General features: G+C 41.7%; 1 long non-coding RNA gene across 1 annotated transcript; it reads left to right on the forward strand.

Moving 5' to 3' along the window:
- Nucleotides 1–190: 190 nt before the first annotated feature.
- On the forward strand, nt 191–8506 carry LOC118393517 (uncharacterized). Its single transcript, XR_004827568.2, has 4 exons — nt 191–337; nt 7580–7723; nt 7947–7994; nt 8155–8506. It is a non-coding gene; the product is annotated as an uncharacterized LOC118393517 (long non-coding RNA).
- The last annotated feature ends 9079 nt before the right edge of the window (nt 8507–17585 follow it).

Consider the following 17585-nt stretch of genomic DNA (forward strand, 5'->3'; position numbering starts at 1 on the left):
CAATTAGCGGATTATGTGCACACCACAGGCTCTTCAGCATTCACATACATTATTGGCGAACAGACAATGCGTATCTAAGGCTTCCTCTTTTTTATGCAAAACTATACAACAACTCGATCGCTAGCAGTAAGGACACTAGGCACAACAACGGCATAGATTTCAGATCACAGAATGAAAGTAAGGTGAAACATGTCAATTCACTGGAAAGGACTTTCTGCACAGCGTCTGTAAAACTGAACTGTAGACAGTCTGTTGAACAAACTCCAGCCTTCTTCTGTTTATATTGTAATTTTGTCCAGCCTCCAGATGAGGGAGTATCCTTCCAGATTATGGATTGGTGAGTGATCATATCGCATTTCTAACGCACAAACTGTTTGTGCACACACACAACCTATCCCAGCCTGGTCTCGTAGACTAGACGTAATTTAGTCAATTTAAATCCGGGACACTCACATTAGTATGATATGTTATGTTTGGTATAGTTACATAAAAAGGTTACTTAATCTAAAATGAAAGGAGGGTCGATGGGTGGGTGTATAACGGCAATGTCTAGCAAACAAAGGTTGTGTGTTTTCAAATCTCATCACAGACAACTTTAGCATTTGATCTAATTAGCAATTTATCAACCACTTACTACATTTGAGCTACTTTGCAACTACTTAGAATGTTACCTAACCATTCCCCTAACTTTAACCCCTTTAGCCAACCCTTCCCCTAACCTTAATCCTTTAACCTAACACCTAACCTGAACCCTAACGTAGCTAATGTTACCCAACTAGCTAATGTTAGCATTAGCCACCTAGCTAACGTTAAACACAAACATTGGAATTCGTAACATATCATACGTTTTGCAAATTATTAGTATTATTATTTTTAAATGTATTTGTAACATATTGTACATTTTTGCAAATTCATAACCTATAATTCGCATTGTAATTCGTAACATATCACACGAAAAAATGGATCAAGGACATCCACAAATGAATACACACACTCCAAGGGCCCTCACCTCCTCCCTGTAGGCCGTCTCATCTCATTATTCATACACACTGCCGTAACCCATCTGGACAAGAGGAATACCTATGTGAGAATGCTGTTCATCGACTACAGCTCGGCATTTAACACCATAGTGCCCTCCAAGCTCGTCGTCAAGCTCGAGACCCTGGGTCTCGACCCCGCCCTGTGCAACTGGGTACTGGACTTCCTGACGGGCCGCCCCCAGGTGGTGAGGGTAGATAACAACATCTCCACCCCGCTGATCATCAACACTGGGGCCCCACAAGGGTGCGTTCTGAGCCCTCTCCTGTACTCCCTGTTCACCCACGACTGCGTGGCCAAGCACGCCTCCAACTCAATCATCAAGTTTGCGGACGACACAACAGTGGTAGGCTTGATTACCAACAACGACGAGACGGCCTACAGGGAGGAGGTGAGGGACTTCAGGAAACAGCAGAGGGAACACCCCCCTATCCACATCAATGGAACAGTAGTGGAGAGGGTAGTAAGTTTTAAGTTCCTCGGCGTACACATCACAGACAAACTGAATTGGTCCACCCACACAGACCGCATCGTGAAGAAGGCGGAGCATCGCCTCTTCAACCTCAGGAGGCTGAAGAAATTCGGCTCGTCACCAAAAGCACTTACAAACTTCTACATATGCACAATCGAGAGCATCCTGTCGGGCTGTATCACCGCCTGGTACGGCAACTGCTCCGCCCACAACCGTAAGGCTCTCCAGAGGGTAGTGAGGTCTGCACAACGCATCACCTGGGGCAAACTACCTGCCCTACAGGACACCTACACCACCCGATGTCACAGGAAGGCCATAAAGATCATCAAGGACAACAACCACCCAAGCCACTGCCTGTTCACCCCGCTATCATCCAGAAGGCGAGGTCAGTACAGGTGCATCAAAGCTGGGACCGAGAGACTGAAAAACAGCTTCTATCTCAAGGCCATCAGACTGTTAAACAGCCACCACTAACATTGAGTGGCTGCTGCCAACACACTGACTCAACTCCAGCCACTTTAATAATGGGAATTGATGGGAAATGATGTAAAATATATCACTAGCCACTTTAAACAATGCTACCTAATATAATGTTTACATACCCTACATTATTCATCTCATATGTATACGTATATACTGTACTCTATATCATCTACTGCATCTTTATGTAATACATGTATCACTAGCCACTTTAACTATGCCACTTTGTTTACATACTCATCTCATATGTATATACTGTACTCAATACCATCTACTGTATCTTGCCTATGCCGCTCTGTACCATTACTCATTCATATATCTTTATGTACATATTCTTTATCCCCTTACACTTGTGTCTATAAGGTAGTAGTTTTAGAATTGTTAGCTAGATTACTTGTTGGTTATTACTGCATTGTCGGAACTAGAAGCACAAGCATTTCGCTACACTCGCATTAACATCTGCTAACCATGTGTATGTGACAAATAAAATTTGATTTGACAATACAAAATGTAACGCATCGTACTAAATGGAGCATCTCAGATTTACGTACATAATACGAAGTGCTCTGACACCAGGTTGCCTATTCCTATCCCTTTAGTTTGCTCACACTCATTGCATTCACATGTTTTCGAGGGCAGTTGAAAAACATGGCATACACGACACCAGACCCACTAGTTCCAATTTATGTACCCAATTTATTTACTAGTACCAATTTAAGTCCCTCATAGGCATGTCCTCCCTCTACCTCAGCCCATTGAGCACCTCTATCTCCTGAATGTTTTGGCATTCAGGTCCAAAAAGTCACATTCTGACCACTTCTACCATGGGCAAATATGTATAGGTTTCATTAAAATCAAAAGGGGTGCGATCATAAAGTAATCAAATTCAAATGGATTGACCCACATGTGAGGACCACCCTCAAAAGGAAGATGCCCCCATCCCTCCTGCTAATTGGGATACTTTTGCAAATGTTTTGTTGTCTGAGTGAGGGAGATGGTGTAAATCAAGAGGACTCGATATGTTCTGAAAGGATTATAATAAATACCGCTTTGATGTCATACAAGAAAACCACACACATGTGAGTCCAAATATGCACTTAACATTTCCATATGATAAAACTCATGCTATGTACGTTATCAACATTTATTATAGCTATGTTTGATGTACAGGTTCAATGATGACATGGCGTCAAACCTTGGGGTTGTCCTAAACAGAATTGGCCTGTTTGTCGTATTGTGAAGAAATTTAGCTGCGGAAAAACGTTATTCTATGCAAACCAAAATGTGTTCAAAACAAAACGTGTCCTTGCTTTAGTTCCTTAATGGCACAGCTAGGAGAGCTAAAAAAAAGGCAACTAATAGCTGAAGGTTCTTCTCTTGAGTAATCAATGTGCATTGAAATTGCTATGGAACTGTACACACTTTGGAGAGGTGCGTGGCCTTGGAGACAACAGTTTGTCCTCTTACTCAAACCTCTATAATTGCTTGGTCTTTATGTTGCACCTACCCCACATTTTGTATTATTATGTTACTGAATGTATCCAGAGTATTTTCAGCTTTCTTTTTCAACAAATGCTGTGAAAAGTACAGTCAATGTAAAATGCACATAAATTCAACAGTGTAATGTTTGGATTCAGTCTTGTCAGGTGAACTGTTGTGTTCTCACCTTTACATGCTGACCAAACTGGCTCTGTACTTCTGCGTATTGATTTTGTCTAGCCACACCAGATGCGTTCATGACATGCAGGTTAAAATACCAAAACCAACAGTGAACCAGCTATATTAATTTGGGGACAGGTCGAAACACACATGAAACATTCATGAACATTTAGCTAGCTTTAAAGTGCATTACCACCACCAGATGGACTGGAGTGTGGCCCTCATTCATCTTTCAATCACCAAAAAGCAGTTTGGATGAAATGATTGAATAACAACATATCTGCCACGCTGATCCTCAACACAGGGGACCCTCAGGTGTTTGTGCTTAGTCCCCTTCTGTGCTCCATGTTCACCCACAACAGCATGGCCGTGCACGACTCCAAAACCATTGTTAAGTTTCGTGACGACATGACGGTAGCAGGCCTGATCACCGATAATGATGAGACAGCCTATAGGGAGGTGGTCAGAGACCTGGCAATGTGGTGACAGGACAACAACTTTTCCCTCAACGTCAGAAAGAACAAGGAGCTGATTTTGGACGACAGGAAACGGAGGGCCAAGCACGCCCCTATTCACACCGACGGGGCTGTAGTGAGGCTGAAAAGATTTGGCATGGGCCCTCAGATCCTCAAAAAGTTATACAGCTGCACAATTGAGAGCATCTTGACTGGCTGCATCACCGCTTGGTACGGCAACTGCTTGGCACCCGACCGCAAGGCATGACAGAGGGTAGTGCGTACGGTGCAGTACATCACTGGGAATGAGCTCCCTGCCATCCAGGACTTCTATACCAGGCAGTGTCAGAGGAAATGGTAAAATACTCCAGCTGCCCAAGTCATAGATCTGCTACCACACGACAAGAAGTACCAATACACCAAGTCTGGAAACAACAAAACCCAGAACAGTTTCTACCCCCAAGCCCTAAGACTGCTAAATAGTTAGTCTGGGTAGCTATTTGGGTTAACTATTTAACTAAATAGCTTCTCGGACTATCTGCATTGAACCTTTCGCACTAAAATGTTTTTACTCTTCACATAAGCTTCTGCTTCTGTTTTTATTATCTATCCTGGTGCCTAGTCACTTTATTTGTAGTTATATGTACATATCTACCTCAATTATCTCATACCCTTGCACAATGGCTCAGTACTGGTACCCTGTGAATATATTAGCCAAGTTAGCATTACTCGTGTATTTATTATTACATGTTATTACTTTTCAAATATCTCTATTTTCTCTCTCTGTATTGTTGTAAGCATTTCACTGTATTCTGCACCTGTTGGTAATGAAGAGTGTGACGATTAAAATGAAAGAATATACACTGAGTGTACAAAACATTATGAACACCTGCTCGTTCCATGACAGACTGACCAGGTGAATCCAGGTGAGGGCTATTATCCCTTATTGATGTCACTTGTTAAATCCACTTAAAACAGTGTAGATGAAGTGGAGGAGACATGTTAAAGAGTGGGGGGTGCAATTCATACAGTTGAAGTCAGAAGTTTACATACACTTAGGTTGGAGTCATTAATACTTGTTTTTCAACCACTCCAAAAATTTCTTGTTAACAAACTAGTTTTGGCAAGTTGGTTAGGACATCTACTTTGTGCATGACACAAGTAATTTTTTCAACAATTGTTTACAGACAGATTATTTCACAGATTATTTCACTTATAATTCACTGTATCACAATTCCAGTGGGACAAAAGTTTACATACACTAAGTTGACTGTGCCTTTAAACAGCTAATGCAAAAGATTCCAATGAAAATGGACTCACGTCTCGGTTTAAAGTTAAGCTTCTGATAGGCTTATTGACATAAAATGATCAATTGGCACTGTACCTGTGGAGTAGGCTATTTGGCAGTGGCTGCGTTGTTGACTTTCAAGCTGACAGTGGCTCTTTGCACTACACATCATGGTTGAAAGTCAAAAGAAATCAGTGCCAAGACCTCAGAAAAAAGCAGTGTTATAGACCTTACAAGTCTGGTTCAAACCAGGTGAGCAATTTCCAAACTGCATGTCTGGCAGACATACCAGTGTGGATCTGATCACCAACAATAGCTGAACCTCGGCAAGACAGAGCTGCCTTGGGACCACTGCCGTTCATGATTGCTCAGGAAGACAACTCCATTCTGTCTCCTCCCAGAGATAAGAACCTTGGCGTGATCCTGGACAAACCAATCCCAGAACAACATCAAAGGGTGGCCTTGTGAAGATGCTGGAGGAACATCCGGAGTACAAAAGTAAAGGAAGAGGTCCTAATCCAGGCATTGTCATCTCCTGGAAGACCACTCAGCTGTTGGCTGGGCTCACTGCCTCCAAAACCCCACAAAAAACGCCAGACTACGGTTTAGAACTGCACATGGGGACAAGTTCTACTTTTTCACCCCGAAATGTCCCACTGGCCTGAGTTGAATGCTATGATGCTATAATGACCATTGTTTTGTTTAGGAGGAAAGGGGAGGCACCTCAGTACCTCCAGGCTCTGAAGAACACCAAACCAATGTGATCCACCTCTGCCTGCTCGCCTCCCTATGGGGGTGTTCCCGCAGCCCATCATGTTTTCTGGGGTGGAACTTTGCTGCCAGGAAGGACTGGTGCACTTCACAAAATAGATGGCATCCCCATGAGGTAGGAAAACCTATGATGGATATATTGAAGCAACATCTCAAGACTTCAGTCAGGAAGTTAAATGCACTATTGTAAAGTGGCTGTTCCAAATGGACAATGACCCCAATTTGTACTTGGAAAGTTGTCTGCAAAATGGCTTAAATGAATGTAAAAGTAATGTATTGGAGTGGCCATCACAAAGCCCTGACCTCAATCTTATAGAACATTTTGTGGGCAGAACTGAAAAAGCGTGTGCGAGCAAGGAGGCCTACAAACCTGACTCAGTTACACCAGCTCTGTCAGGAGGAATGGGACAAAATTCACCCAATTTATTGTGGGAAGCTTGTGGAAGGTTACCCGGAATGTTGGACCCAAGTTAAACAAACAATTTAAAGGCAATGCTACCCAATACTAATTGAGTGTATGCAAACTTCTGACTCGCTGGGAATGTGATGAAAGAAATAAAAGCAGAGGATTAAAAAAAGCAGAGGATTACTAGGATTAAATGTAAGGAATTGTGAAAAACTGATTTTAAATATATTTGGCTAAGATGTATGTAAACCTTCAACTTCATCTACCTACATACAAAAGTGTGTGGATCCCCCTTCAAATTAGTAGATTATTCTACCACTTGGCACTGTGCTTACACATGCTGTGCATAAATTCACGCACACTGTCAAGCAAACGTTCATATGTGCACTTTGCATGGAAATGATCCCACGCATGGTTTATGCACACATTTGTGCCTACGCACGGTTGATAAATGAGGCCCCTGGGCTCTCCAACCCTGTTCCTGGAAAGCTACTGTCCTGTAGATTTTCACTCCAACCCTCCTAATTTAGCGCACCTGATTCTAATAACTGGGGTTGGATGGAAAACCTGCAGAACGGTAGCTCTCCAGGAACAGGGTTTGGAGAGCCCTAAAATAGACCCATTTTGAATGAACGATGGCACCATTTCACTTGAGTCCCTTTTCTAAAACCAATTTCATCAAATAGTATTTATGTAGCCTAACCATTTTAACAGCAATATTTGTCACAACGTATTTTACATTTACCCAGCCTTGACCCCCTAAATAGCATTCAGCAGCACAAAGCCTCCGTCAGTCCATCTAGACTTTTAATTGGTTGTTTTTGTAGCATCCCAGACAGTTGTGGAATGTTGTGTTCCCTTCAATGTCGGAAAATGAACCGTTTGAACCCTGTCTTTTTATGTGACTGCCTGCTATCTGTGACAACCGGTGGAATGTTGTCTTCCATTCCATGTCATAAAAAGAAAAGGTTGAATCAGTCATTGTAAGTGACTTCCTGCTTCTATTTCAGCTGGAGCTGAAGATCATGCACATAGAAGAGGGGACGGATAATGGGGCCAATCCTATGTTTCTTATGGAGTTGATGGAGATAACGAAGCTCTGGATGAGGCATAGAGCAAAGAAGAAACGGACAAGATAGGTGCCTCTATGAAAGGTGTGGGTTAAAATAATAATTTTACTCAGCCTACTTATTCTTCTTCATGAATATGTTGATTTGAACCTGCAGGAAGGGAGTTCAACAAAATGAATCAGTGTATTGTTTATTTTTTACAGTAATGGCTTTGATAAGCTTACGGGATGTGATTTTTGGAAATTGTACCATATTGCATTTCAATGCAAAATGTATTTAAACTTTTTTTCTCCCCATTTACTTGCAGAGAAATTGAAAGACTTGACTGAACAAATAGATCCATCGCTGCACAAAGGTATGTTGCCCTCAGACACTAAAGTGTTATGTTTCTCTCCCTCCTACTCACTGTTCAGTCTTATGGTGTTAATTCAGATGCTTTCAGATGTGCTTGTGAGTCACATGGTTCAACTTTCTTTTCGCTTTTGCACAACATACAGTTTTTTTCTTTTCAACAGGAGAGCGTCAAGCTGCCAAAGCACTTCTCGCCCAAATGAAATACTTTGCGAGCATTGAAGACAAGCATAACTTTTAGAGCTAATGTAAACTTTGTTGACTTTGTTTTGATACTTCTTGGGTCTTTTTAAAGCTGTTTTGAAAGTCTTCAATAATTCTAATAATACAATTAGTATTTATTTATTATGTACAGTATTTGTTAAAGTTTCAGGTATACTAATAAATGTCAAATATTAATAGGTTACACATTGCCATCATTTTTGTGTGATGGATCAATTCAAAAGTCAATTATTGAGTATGTTAAAAATATTATATTATATGAAAAGCTTTTAACTCAACTATCTCCTGCGCAATAGATGTAATATAATAATAATAATAATAATATATGCCATTTAGCAGACGCTTTTATCCAAAGCGACTTACAGTCATGTGTGCATACATTCTACGTATGGGTGGTCCCGGGGATCGAACCCACTACCCTGGCGTTACAAGCGCCATGCTCTACCAACTGAGCTACAGAAGGACCGTAAAGAATACTGTAACAACATTGGAGGGTTAAGCTGGTGTAGTAAAAGACATGCTCCGGTACTTGGTGACTAAGAAAGTATTTTTAAACCTCCCACTTTGGGAAGCGACTGTTTTCTTAAAGCTGTGCCGTGCCTTTTTCCCTACATTTCTCCCCACGTGGGCCAGCCCCTAGCAATTAGAATTTGAGCCAATGAGCTTCAGCCCCTCGCATTTTGAGTGACAGCGTTATCCAATGAGGTTGCAGGGTGGGCCCAACGGCTCAGTGGACACAACAGAGAGGGAGAGAGAAAGAGCAATGATGTGTGACAAACAGACATGTTATTGTCAGTGATTTAAATACTGCACAATCACAAAGTTTACATATGATTATCTTGCCTATAGCATTTGTTATTACGGCCTGTTGTTGAGTCACACGGGGTGATGCGGGTTGAGAATATACCCCTTGTAACCTGTAGCGGGAGACATACTTCCTTGAAAATACTGGAATAAGAATAGCAGCACATAACTTTCTCTGCCTGAACCAAAAGGATGCCCTTCATATAATTAGAAAGATTGTGCATTATTTATGTATGCCACATATACAGTACCAGTCAACAGTTTGGACACATCTACTCATTCAAGGGGTTTTCTTTATTTTGACTATTTTCTACATTGTAGAATAATAGTGAAGACGTCAAAATTATGAAATAACACATGGAATCAAGTAGTAACCAAAAAGGTTTTAAACAAATCAAATATCTTTTATATTTGAGATTCCTCAAAGTAGCCACCCTTTGTCTTGATGACAGCTTTGCACAATCTTGGTATTCTCTCAACCAGCTCCATGAGGTAGTCAATAATAATTTCAATAACAGGTGTGTGTGCCTTGTTAAAAGTCAATTTGTGGAATTAATGCTTTTGAGTCAATCAGTTGTGTTGTGCAATGGTAGGGGTGGTATACAGAAGATAACCTTATTTGGTAAAATACCAAGTCCATATTATGGCAAGAACAGCTCAAATAAGCAAAGGGAAACGACAGTCCATCATTACTTTAAGACATTAAGGTTAGTGTTACTGATACAACAAGTATCCTGTGTGTGTATTTGTTTTATTTCCTTCTGCCCTAGTCACAGGTGCCACTCATCAGTTGCCAATCAGTCGCCACTGAAGACACACCTGCTCCTTTTCCCTTACCCAATCACATCCCCTTTCACTTGGTTTTAAAACCCAGTCAGTTATTTTCCCAAACTCTCTCTCTCTTTGGATTGAGCTATCTCTCTTTTGTTTTTGCGCCTATATGTCACATTTGTCCGTTATCCTGTGAGTATGTATTGTTGTGGTGTATCACTGTTTGTTTGTTGGTAGGAAAAGGGGATACCAAGCCAAATCGCCCATGGGCATACATTACCCGTAGGAAAACATTGTCTAAATACCCTAGTTAGAACTGGGCGGACCACCCACGGTATTTTATTGGTTAGTAAGCTAGCTGTGCTTAAAGCAGGTAAGACTAGCTTAGGGTTTTCTGGATCTTTCTTTCCTTGGGTCCAGCTCAGCCCCCCCTCCCCCCCACACATTACCGTGTGTTTAAGCATTAAAACCTTTAGTGTTTGACGGGAGATTTAGGTTCTCACTGTTCGTTTTCAATGTTATGATTTGCATGAGATGTGTTACGGATCTCGTTTCCATCCCCCTAGACTGCAGGGCCAAAGGGGCTCATAACTGTCAGTCAATCTGGAAAATGTAAAAAACTTTTAATGTTTCTTCAAGTGTAGTGGCAAAAATCAACAGACGCTATGATGAAACTGGCTTTCATGAGGACCGTCACAGGAAAGGAAACCCCGGAGTTACCTATGCTGCAGAGGATAAAATCATTAGCATTTACCAGCCTCAGAAACTGCAACTCAAATAAATGCTTCAGAGTTCAAGTAACAGACCCATCACAAGCATGGAGGACAAGGCACACTTAATCAGCATGGCTACCAAAAAATCCTGCAGCGATACGCCATCACATCTGGTTTTGCGCTTAGTGGGGCTATCATTTGTTTTACAACAGAACAATGAATCAACACACCTCCAGGCTGTGTAAGGGCTATATGACCAAGAAGGAGAGTGATGGAATGCTGCGTCAGATGACATGGCCTCCACAATCACCCAACCTCAACCCAGTTGAGATGGTTTGGGATGAGTTGGACCGCAGAGTGAAGGAAAAGCAGCCAACAAGTGCTCAACATATGTGTGAACTCCTTCAAGACGGTTGGAAAAGCATTCCAGGTGACACTGGTTGAGAGAAAGCTGTCAAGGCAAAGGGTGGCTACTATATTTAGATTTGTTTAACACTTTTTTTGGTTCCATGTTATTTTGTAGTTTTGATGTCTTCACTATTCTACAATGTAGAAAATAGTAAAAAGAAAAAGCCTTGAATGAGTAGGTGTTTTGACTGGTAATGTATATTATGTTATTCAGACATAAATAAAGATTAGCTGCATGTTCAGGAGCCCTCAGATCGCTGTGTAGTTGTTAGTTCATGAACTGCATATTGAGCCAGCGAAGCCGTCGCTTAGGGTCCACTCCCAGACATTTGTTTTGAATTTGTTGTTTTTTCATCTGTAGTGGATTGAAGTGTGGAAAATCAAGCTTAAATGTATTCCCTTTTGTTTATTTATGCTTTTATGGAAATCCACGTGAATACAGATCTTGTTATGTGATTTGTCAGACTAAATGGAAAATGGACTAGTTTAAGAATGGCACTCAAGCAACTATTAGAACCAGAACCATAAAGATATAGCGACCAATTAATTTGTGAATGTTATGACATTCAACACACAATCTGAAACTGCTATTAAGGAACACAGTTTACTTTCTCAAATCGAAACGGCATGTCAAACGCAACAGGACTATTCTCATGAGCCCTGACTGTGATTCTCTGAGAATATACTTCCCTACAGTTACAGGACTTGACTCGTTGTTTATTAAGCCTGGAACAACAATGTCGTATTCCATTTGCCACTGTGGAGAAGCAGTTTCCCTAATACTGTTGGATTGACCGTGAATTAAACAGTAGGGCTTAACCCACTGAAGGGAGACTCCGCAGTGGCCTATTTATTATTCATGCTGTAATCAGAAGGCATCTACGGTGCCACTATATTAATGAGAAAATGTGATCCACCAACTCTCAGGCCACTGCTGTCTCCAAGGACTCTTTGAAATGTAATTTGAAAGAAAATGAAGGGGAGGGGTGAAGCAAAATTGACTTGGATGGGAATGCATGGTGGAATGAACTAGGTGCATGTGGCTTTAGATTTAAGAAATGTAGGCTTAGCTATTGGCAGTAAGTGGGAAAGGAAATGGAGCAAAAATATCAAATGTTTTCCTGCTGCTTCATGGCATCTGGACTTAGTGGAAAGGGAAAACATTTGGGGACTGTTTGCTTGTCTATCTAATCAGTTCCTTGGTTCTAGTCGGTTCCTTGGTTCTGCTACTGGCAAGCTGAGGGTTATAACTGAAAGTGATATAACAAAAAAAAATGATGGTCCTTGTAAGTTTCTCACAGAAATGACAGAAACCAAAGGTGAAACAGCCAATTATCAGCCTGGACCCAAAAATACAGATTCTGCCAGTGTGGCTCACTGTTTAATATTGGAAATGGTGGCAGAACAAGGAATGTAAAATTATCATATTCACTCATATAACTCTAGCTGACACTGCTGCTCCTTTTGGGGACAAATATTTGGTGAGTACAGAAGGTACAAGAGAACCCTATGATTGAGGTCTGGACCAATGGAGAATGAATTTGGTCCTTTTACTCATAACTGTGTGGTTGGTTCCTCACAGAACACCACCAGTCTTATTATCAGGTAATAGTCTATCTTCATCAGTCTCTGATTTAACAGCTGGGCTATCTGTTACCTTAGCTACACAGCATGTTTGTCTTTTATTTTTTATTTTGTGTGTGTTTTCATATTGGCATGTTTGCTAGCTACAAACTATTTAGCCAGCTTCTAGCCTAGGGTTTGATATACAATGTGATCTCGTAATGAACAGTGTCCTGATGAGAAGGAAAATCTTTCTATGCCAGGCAAATTTGTGCATCATCAGCTAATTGTTATAGATGCATCCAAATGAATGTCACAAGAAAACAGCTTAAATATGCAGATACTTTGCTGTTACCCGGCTGCAAATCAAATCCAAATTACATTTATTTATATAGCCCTTCATACATCAGTTGATATCTCAAAGTGCTGTACAGAAACCCAGCCTAAAACCCCAAACAGAAAGCAATACAGGTGTTGAAGCACGTTGGCTAGGATAAACTCCCTAGAAAGGCCAAAACCTAGGAAGAAACCTGGAGAGGAACCAGGCTATGAGGGGCGGCCAGTCCTCTTCTGGCTGTGCCGGGTGGAGATTATAACAGAACATGGCCAAGATGTTCAAATGTTCATAAATGACCAGCATGGTCAAATAATAGGTCTGGGACAGGTAGCACGTCCGGTGAACAGGTCAGGATTACATAGCCGCAGGCAGAACAGTTGAAACTGGAGCAGCAGCACGGCCAGGTGGACTGGGGACAGCAAGGAGTCATCATGCCAGGTAGTCCTGAGGCATGGTCCTAGGCCATATAACAAACTGACCCTAGCCCCCCGACACAAACTACTGCAGCATAAATACTGGAGGCTGAGACAGGAGGGGTCAGGAGACACCGTGGCCCCATCCGATGATACTCCCGGACAGGGCCAAACGGGAAGGATATAACCCCACCCACTTTGCCAAAGCACAGCCCCCACACTACTAGAGGGATATCTTCAACCACCAACTTACCATCCTGAGACAAGGCCGAGTATAGCCCACAAAGATCTCCGCCACGGCACAACCCAAGGGGGGGCGCCAACCCAGACAGGAAGATCACATCAGTGACTCAACTCACTCAAGTGACGCACCCCTCCTAGGGATGGCATGAAAGAGCACCAGTAAGCCAGTGACTCAGCCCCTGTAATAGGGTTAGAGGCAGAGAATTATAGTGGAAAGAGGGGAACCGGCCAGGCAGAGACAGCAAGGGCGGTTCGTTGCTCCAGAGCCTTTCCGTTCACCTTCACACTCCTGTGCCAGACTACACTCAATCATATGACCCACTGAAGAGATGAGTCTTCAGTAAAGACTTAAAGGTTGAGACCGTGTTTGCGTCTCTCACATGGGTAGGCAGACCATGCCATAAAAATTGAGCTCTATAGGAGAAAGCCCTGCCTCCAGCTGTTTGCTTAGAAATTCTAGGGACAATTAGGAGGTCTGAGTCTTGTGACCGTAGCGTACTAGGTATGTATGGCAGGACCAAATCAGAGAGATAGGTAGGAGCAAGCCCATGTAATGCTTTGTAGGTTAGCAGTAAAACCTTGAAATCAGCCCTTGCCTTGACAGGAAGCAGGTGTAGGGAGGCTAGCACTGGAGTAATATGATCACATGTTTTGTTTCTAGTCAGGATTCTAGTAGCCGTATTTAGCTCTAACTGAAGTTTATTTAGTGCTTTATCCAGGTAGCCGGAAAGTAGAGCATTGCAGTAGTCTAACCTAGATGTAACAAAAGCATGGATACATTTTTCTGCATTTTTGGACAAAGTTCAGATTTTTGCAATGTTACGTAGATGGAAAAAAGCTGTCCTTGAAACAGTCTTGATATGTTCGTCACAAGAGAGATCAGAGTCCAGAGTAACGCTGAGGTCCTTCACAGTTTTATTTGAAACGACTGTACAACCATTAAGATTAATTGTCAGATTCAACAGGAGATCTCTTTGTTTCTTGGGACCTAGAACGAGCATCTCTGTTTTGTCCGAGTTTAAAAGTAAAAAGTTTGCAGCCATCCACTTCCTTATGTCTGAAACAAAGGCTTCTAGCGAGGGCAATTTTGGGGCTTCACCATGTTTCATTGAAATGTAAAGCTGTGTGTCATCCGCATAGCAGTTAAAGTTAACATTATGTTTTCGAAGGACATCCCCAAGAGGTAAAATATATAGTGAAAACAATAGTGGTCCTAAAACGGAACCTTGAGGAACACCGAAATGTATAGTTGATTTGTCAGAGGACAAGCCATTCTCAGAGACAAACTGATATCTTTCCGACAGATAAGATCTAAACCAGGCCAGAACTTGTCCATGTAGACCAATTTGGGTTTCCAATCTCTCCGAAATAATGTTGTGATCGATGGTATCAAAAGCAGCACTAAGGTCTAGGAGCACGAGGACAGATGCAGAGCCTCGGTCTGATGCCATTAAAAGGTAATTTACCACCTTCACAAGTACAGTCTCAGTGCTATGATGGGGTCTAGAACCAGACTGAAGCATTTCGTATACATTGTTTGTCTTCAGGAAGGCAGTGAGTTGCTGCGCAACAGCCTTTTCTAAAAATTTTGAGAGGAATGGAAGATAGTTTTTTATATTTTCTGGGTCAAGGTTTGGCTTTTTCAAGAGGCTTTATTACTGCCACTTTTAGTGAGTTTGGTACTCATCCGGTGGATAGAGAGCCGTTTATTATGTTCAACATAGGAGGGGCAAGCACAGGAAGCAGCTCTTTCAGTAGTTTAGTTGGAATAGGGTCCAGTATGCTGCTTGACGGTTTAGAGGCCATGATTATTTTCATCATTGTGTCAAGAGATATAGTACTAAAACACTTGAGCGTCTCTCTTGATCCTAGGTCCTGGCAGAGTTGTGCAGGCTCAGGACAACTGAGCTTTGAAGGAATACGCAGATTTATAGAGGAGTCCGTCATTTGCTTTCTAATAATCATGATCTTTTCCTCAAAGAAGTTCATGAATTTATTACTGCTGAAGTGAAAGCCATCCTCACTAGGGGAATGCTGCTTTTTAGTTAGCTTTGCGACAGTATCAAAAATACATTTCAGATTTTTCTTATTTTCCTCAATTAAGTTGGAAAAATAGGATGATCAAGCAGCAGTAAGGGCTCTTCGATACTGCACGGTACTGTCTTTCCAAGCTAGTCGGAAAACTTCCAGTTTGGTGTGGCGCCATTTCCGTTCCAATTTTCTGGAAGCTTGCTTCAGAGCTCGGGTATTTTCTGTATACCAGGGAGCTAGTTTCTTATGAGAAATGTTTTTAGTTTTTAGGGGGGAGGTTGCAGAGGTTGACTTGACTGTGTAAGCCGTAGTTGGCTAGCCAGCTAGCAATGGATAAGAACGTTGCCTGACAGCATGGCAACCAAGTAAAAAAAACGAACCACTGGGTTGCGCCCATAGATGTAGAACAGAAAGAATGAACAACTGGGTCACGTCTTAGGCAATGGACTATCAATCAGGTTTGGTGGGAGGATGGAAAAGTTTGAATTTACTTTTTAAAATATTTTTTATTAAAAAAAATGTCATTTCTACAGGTGAATGTGTACTCGGGCAAGGGACCCGGCTCCACCACATCGAAAGGAAGAGACCCGGCTCCACCTCATCCCACTGCGTTGTCCATAAGGTGATGTACAGAAAGTTGGCTTTATCCCTTACATTATCTGCCACTGTTAAAGGTTCCATGCTGCCTCCAACCTATTATCTTATCACTTTGTGTTGTTATTTTCTTGAATATGGCATTACATGGCCTCCCCCACTTATTTTCTTCTCATGAATATGGCATTACTTCTTACTGAGTGCACATATGTCCTCTTTGTTATTCCACCCATCCCGGCTCTAGCCATGAGGCCCTGGACCCCAACACAGTGTTAGGCCAAAGAAGTGAACTCCTGCCAGCACTAGACTGCACTCAAGCTGTAGTGCGTCTGTTCTGTTGACCCTAACCTTGTTGTTGTTTACAAACAACATTCTGAACATATTTTGAGCTATTTATACTCTATGCCACTTTCCCTCTAATGTGGAACATTAAACACAGATAGGAAGTCGTGACTAATGACTTGTGATGGCAGTGGGATGATAGGATCATTGCATAAGGTTAACAAGTGGATTGTCAGTGCATAATTTGTACTACCAGTGCCATCAAAATGGTGCCCTGTAGGCATAGGAAGCTTGCAAACATTGACATGCAGTGATATGATAGGCGATCTGAATCTGAGCCAAACGCATTTAGATACAACTCATGTTCACCGTTTGTTGTGGGGTTGTTTTTCCAATTACAGTATTGAATAATTAAAAAAACATTACCACAGGGGTTCTATTGCATTCTCTATTGTATCTGGCTGCAGTTTTTATGTTGTATAAAAAAAACACTGTCCGGATCTGTTTTCAACGTGAAGGGGACCTGGCTCACAGGTTGACGTTTATTGTAATGAATCTTTATGTTAAATGAGCCAGCTGCAAAGTCAAATATATCGTAAAAAGTCATGAAAGAAAAACTTGCATTTTGGTCTTAAATGACATTTTCTTTTCTACAAGCAAATCTTTATTTTTTATGTACATGAAATGTTATAGAAGGGTCCAGACACCGTTTTAGTGATTTCAATTGATTTTGAGAAACAAAAATCACCACCTCATCGTTGTGTAGTATGAGGGTCCTGAAATAACATGAACCAAGGCTCCAAAAAGACCCAAATACATCCTGTTAGAAACTAGAAAGCTCTCAGTGTAGTGATACAGGTATTTAGATGTTCTACACATGAAATGTAATTCCACAATTTTTCCGCAACATTATATTTTATTTTGTTGTGACTCCAGCCGTTGCCCCTATCCTGCTGTTCCATTATCTTGTAGACTGAGGATCTCAAGTCTGCGAGGGTGCGCAGCTGAACACTATACTGGAAACACTCCGTTTGAAATTTTTGACCTAAACATAACCAATATTCGTTAATTATAAATACCAAAATTGTTTTTATGTGGATTCCACGACGCGGTTAGCTTTTAACAGTTAGAACTGGTATTTCCTGTCCCGGAATCCCGCTTAAGACCGGTTGAAGCCTGCTTGACAGCGCCGCTAAACTGATAGCCATCAAGCC

The sequence above is a fragment of the Oncorhynchus keta genome, chromosome 14, assembly GCF_023373465.1.
Source record: "Oncorhynchus keta strain PuntledgeMale-10-30-2019 chromosome 14, Oket_V2, whole genome shotgun sequence".
Classification (NCBI taxonomy): domain Eukaryota; kingdom Metazoa; phylum Chordata; class Actinopteri; order Salmoniformes; family Salmonidae; genus Oncorhynchus; species Oncorhynchus keta.